The sequence below is a fragment of the Microtus ochrogaster genome, chromosome 4 (genome assembly GCF_000317375.1).
Source record: "Microtus ochrogaster isolate Prairie Vole_2 chromosome 4, MicOch1.0, whole genome shotgun sequence".
In the NCBI taxonomy this organism is placed as follows: Eukaryota; Metazoa; Chordata; class Mammalia; order Rodentia; family Cricetidae; genus Microtus; species Microtus ochrogaster.
Genome location: NC_022011.1, coordinates 60,883,633 through 60,889,632, shown reverse-complemented (window position 1 = coordinate 60,889,632; position 6,000 = coordinate 60,883,633).

The window sequence follows — 6,000 nt, the reverse complement described above, 5'->3', positions numbered from 1 at the left end:
AGATGGGTTGATCGGGATATCAGAATTAGCCAGTAAGGGCTAGAGCTAAAGGGCCAAGCAGTGTTTAAATGAATACAATTTGTGTGTTGTTATTTCAGGTAAAGCTAGCCAGTGGCGGGAGCTGGGTGGCGGAATGCAACCCACAGCACCTCACTACAATAGATTAGATGCTTGTTTCATCTATAACATCATATAATTAATTTTGTGCATTCATTTTTATTTTATTCTTTCAAATGATGACATCATCTTATCAGAATACCTGAGTCCCTTGCTACCGATTTTTCTCTGTCTGAAATTTTTTTTGTTTAGCATTACAATATTCAGTTCCCACAAATCACACAGTACTAGTGCCATCATAAAAGTTTTGTATTTTTCCCACAAAAGTCCTGTTTTTTCATTTCAACAGGTTCATAAGGCATTTCTGTTAGCACTTAGTTTTATGCTATAGCTATGGACATTCTATAGCTAAGGCTTTAAACAGTCTCACTGTCTACAATCAATGCCTGTTTGAGATTTTGTGATCTCTATGTTCTTTAGATTCAAATGTTATATTCTCAGTGCGCACTATTATTCATGACACATAGGTGTTTCAACAATTGACTGTCAATGTAACAAAATTGAGATCATTTCTGTCATCAACATCTTCATTTCCTTATATATTGTCTAAAAACATATTCTGCCTTTCAGTGTTCATATTAGGTTACTTGACAGAAGCAGCCCTCCAATACACTACACCTCACATAAGTCAAATATCCTAACACATCTTCATACAAGAAACAAAAGAGTATAGGTACTTATGCTATGCAAAAACCACTCAGAAACTAATGAATAAATAATGATATTTCATGAATAATTGAAGAATAATGTTGGATGCCTCAAACAATCTTTATCTGCAAAACAATAAAATCTTTTAATGTGGCCATATGACACACAGTACAAATAAGAATGGGATTAACTGTATCCTTCTTCCTAACGTGTATTTTGCTCTGAAATTCTACCTCCAGTGTAAGAATTCATTGTGTAGGTTTGGCCTTAAAACAACAAGAATTTAGCATTTAGCTTAGAAGACAGTGTAAAACAGACACTCTCACATTATTATTAAAGCAAAAATATTCCTATGCTAAATAATTGTATTCATGTGCTTTTAGTTGTATTTATATTACTATAGAAATAGATACTGTAACTTTTATCAGTTATAATAATTCATGAGTGAGTGAGATACTTATCACTGTTAATAATAGTTAATGTTCATAGACAGGGTCAGTAATGTTACCAAAACATAGTAACATACTTTATTTCACAAGACAGTGTAGGCTAATAAAATACTTTTACTGTCTTAACTTGGAGCCTATGTTCTAGGTCTCAAGTATCTGTTCTATGTCTCAATCCATAGTTTCTACCTCACTGAACATTATTATAGATGCTTTTAGGATTACTTATAAAGTAATACTGTACTTTTAGTCCTTTAAAACTTAAATGTCATTGTTGTTTCTTTCAAATGACTTTATGTAGAGAACTAAAAAGAAATGAAACCTAACAAACATGTCAAATACGACCATAACAATAGAATACCGCTAGGAGACTGAGGGGATTCCATTGGGAATTAAGCAGTCCTGCTCAATTTGTATCTGTCCATTCACACATCACATTCTACTATGGATACTCCCACTATACTAGACAAATATGAATGGCCTAAACAATCAGAGAAGCAACATATATGAATGAAATGTTTCACTTTATGCTCTCTCATTTAAGTGCTCAGACCCACACGTTTTCTCTTTTAAATAAAATTTACTAGGGAAGCTTAAGGTTTGTAAGACATAGGACATGCAAAAATGGTATTAAAAATATATTCTAGAAAATACACATCACCTGTGTATTAAGTGATCGTGGTCAAAGTATAAGTCAATATCAAATATCATTTCAAGTTTGCATATAAACCTGAGATAATATTAAAATAACAATGAATTTTCTCATGTTATACTAGCAAAATGTGAATATACTAGCATGTATGACATTACTATAAAATTTGGATTTCTATATTTTGGTTGTAAATCATATATAAGTAGTATTCATATAACAATGTTTTATATCACGAATCATGTACAGTTTCATCTATTTTTACCTAATAAATCTATCTCTATACACATAAAATAGAAAAAATAATAAGGATGGCAAAAGCTAGTCATTGAAATATTCATTAAGGTGATAAAATATACAAACCTAATATCCTAGAGTAGCATGACAAAACGAAATAATATGCACTTATTAAAATGGTATAATTTTCACAACATGAGAAAGAAGAGGATTTTTCCAGTGTACTGGGAGAACTGAAGCAAGATGGCATCTGCATGGATCTTCTCATGAACCCTTTTTACAGTTATACCCTTTTGAATAGCTGGGATTGTGCTGAATTATCTGCCAAAGAGCAAAGTAACTCAGGTGAAAGACCACAGAATCCCCTATTAAAATGACCAATATAAAGACACATTGAAGAATATAGGAAGTAAAATGTTGTCATTATCTTTCCAAGGCCTCAAAGCAGCCTACTTTTTAGACAGGTATGTCTACCTCTACACACATATAGCATAGAAAAGAAATTAGTGAAGTCAGCAAGAGCTATTCATTGAAGAGAGAAAGCAACCAATTTTCATACTTGAAACTCATTAACAATCTCTCATGAAAACCAGTACTGATCAAGTCCCAATTAAACTAATGCCACACCAATACCTGCAGAATTAGCCTCAGGACTGTAGGAGGCCAGGTGGCAAACAAATATAATTTATTTCTTCTCAGACAGTAGGTAGATAACAACTGTTCATTTTTCATCTCGATGCCTTGCCACTGAGTAGTGTAACTATTGCCAACCTATCTTTTACAGAATTGCAGAAGCACCCAGGCAATGGGATGAGTCTTATACTTGAATGGAACAGACTGATGTTTGGACCTACATCATTATCATCTGTGGGATGAATGTTGGTGCTTCCCTTAGCATCTATAGTCTGTATAGACATCTTGGATTGCTAGATTCAGTTGGACCAACTTATTATCAAAGTAGTGAGAAAAAAATCTATCTTCATCACCCGTCTTGGAGAGTATAGCTTGGTATAAGCCCCCATGTTTTAAGGCTAGAACATTGCAGCAAGAGAAGGACGTTGTCCTGAAACAATGGTGGCCTTGTGACCCACAGTACTGTACACATCTAACTGACCCTTCCCTGCCCTGCCTATAGGCAAGATCTCTGTGAGAGCTCCAGAACTGGAACATGAGACAGCCTTGCCTCCTGTGCTTCTGCCAGAGCTAGCATTACTTGTAGTTGACTCTAGAAGTCTTGGCCTATGAGTTCACCTCAGCAACAGGTACTCTATATAAGTGTTGACATTGGTCATATTCTAGTATTATGCTGATCTTGTGAGGATATGGACTCACAATGTGATGAACCTTAATGAATTTGGTGTGATATAAAAGCCTGAGCCTCGTCTCTCCTTGGTGTTTTTTTCACCATAGCAAAACAGAATCCTGCAGTCTGAAGATATGCCAGTAATTAACTGTCATATAGCCCTCGGGGCTCAAATAAGTTTCAGAGAAAGGCTGTAAAGAGAGACTATTCTTTGTCTCTATGTAGCTGTCTCTTTATTCAGAGGAATGCATTAATAGATCATTTGAAATAAACTTGACTTAGACTACCCTCAAATGCTGAAACAGGGATAATATAGTCATATCAGACTCCTGAAATATCTGGACCCGGGTGCCATCTTATGCTGGAACAATGAAGGTGACCACAGATTTAGAGAATCAGAGCAAACTGGTGAGAACTCCTGGAAACGTAGCAATAGAAAAGTCAAATTGAGAAGACTGGAATAAATATCTGGTCCTTCAAAGTATAATGCGGTCTACTCAAAAGCAGTAAGACCCTTCAGGAAACCGTGAGCTCAAGTAGTATGCACTGAGAATGGCCAAGCAGTAATATCAGTGTGAGAGGACTTTCAGACAACTATTGTATGGAACTCGATGAGTTAAAGACAACAGGGAAATGAACACTGAATACTCTACTGCAGAAATTAAATAAAATTCAAGCAATTAAAAAATCAAGCAGAAATCCTTAGCTAAAGAAGACACTCCGTGAAGCAGTAGAGTGTGATAGAGGCACCAAAGGCAGGCAAGATTAAATAGAAACCATCGGGTTCCTACCATCTGAAAATACATAGCTGAATAAGAAAAATGAAAAATGGAGCTTGAAGATGACCTAGAAAGCTGGGGACACGGTTCAGAAAATACATTTGGATTTCTGAGATTCAGGAATGTAGAAAACATTAGAGAGCTTTTTTCGAAGCATTATTATCAGAGAACTTTTTTTTCCATTCAAAAATTTATACTTCCTCCCCTCCTCCCAATCCTCTCTAGCTCCCCCACTCACCTGTGATAAGAACATGAAGGAATAATGTTTACAAAAAGTGATGTTGAGGAATTAAATTATCTATATGCTAAATAATGAAGCCAGTTATAGAGACCAAAGCAAAATGTATTAAATACTTAGATGTAGTCCTGAAACTGTAAATCTACTCAAAGATAATGAGCAGAAATTCCTCAGGACATGGAAATCGGCAATGGACTTTTGGATAGAACCCCCAAATCAAGGAAACACAGGGAAATCAAAAACTCTGGGGTACATTAAACTTTAAAAGGGATGTAAAGCAAAGGAAACAAAATAGATTGTAAAGAAATCAGAGAAAACATTTGCAATCTATACATTTGAAAGCGGTTGATGTTTGATATTTGGAGAATATTAGGGCCTCCCAAACTCAGCAAAAAAAGGCAAGTAGCCCCATTAAAAATATGGAAAATATTTAAAAAGATGTTTCTGAAAAAGAGGACGTAATATGATTATCATGTCACAATTTTCAAGGAGATTAAGTCAAAACAATGAGATGCTCATCACACCCCATTGGTGATAGCTATTAACAAAAAGAAATGTAAAAGCTAGTGCTCGCCAAGGTGTCAAAGAAAAACAATGCTCATAAACATGTGAAGAAATGTAAATTAAGACTACCAATATAAGAGACATTTCTAAATTCATGCTCATTAAAGAATAAAATAAACTAACAAATGGAATCAACCCATTTCCATTTTGTAAAGAGATGGAAAATATACCATATGCAAATAATGGCACATAAAAGAACGAAATTGTATCCTTTGCAACAATAAGGATAGACCTAGACACCTACTTGTTAAATGAAATAATCAAGGAAAAACGGCAAATATTGTGTGACCTCGTTTGTATGTGATGTCTGATAGTTTGACCTCATACATGTAGGGAATTGAATGACAGCATAGACATGGAAGATACGAGTGACTGGGGAGAGTAGAGGTGACAGAGAGAGAGAAGGCTCATCAATGGATTCTAAGGTACAATTGTTCAGGAACAAGAAATCTTGAGGTTCTATTACACATACAGTAAATCCATAAAATAAATTAGTGTACTTTTCATAAAGTGAAAATAGATGCATTACATTTTTAATTACCAAGAAATCATGTTTCGATACTAATACATATTTTAACCCAATTCAAACATTACACAATGCATGTATATATTAAGGATTATATGGTGGCCAATAAATAGGTAAAACGTTTGGCAGGTTTATTATTAGGTAAAACTATAAAAATCACACTTAAAATGGACTGGATTTTTATTTCAGCTTCGGAAATAGCCAAGAAAAAGTATAGGAAAACAAATGCTAAGTGTGAAGTTTTCCTTAGGCAACCAAGGTTTTGATTATTGCTTTCCACTTTCCACACAAATTGAAGAACGCTGAGAGGAGTGAGATTGTTTCCTCTGAGGTGTTCTCTGTATCACATAGGAAAGAGCACACTTTCAACATAACACCCTGACCCAATATACAACTTTACATGACCTCAATTAATTTTCCTTTTGAGATCTTTTGAAAGCATACCTTGAAACACGTTGCTTTTAAAGTGTGGCAGACTCAACTGTAGCACCAA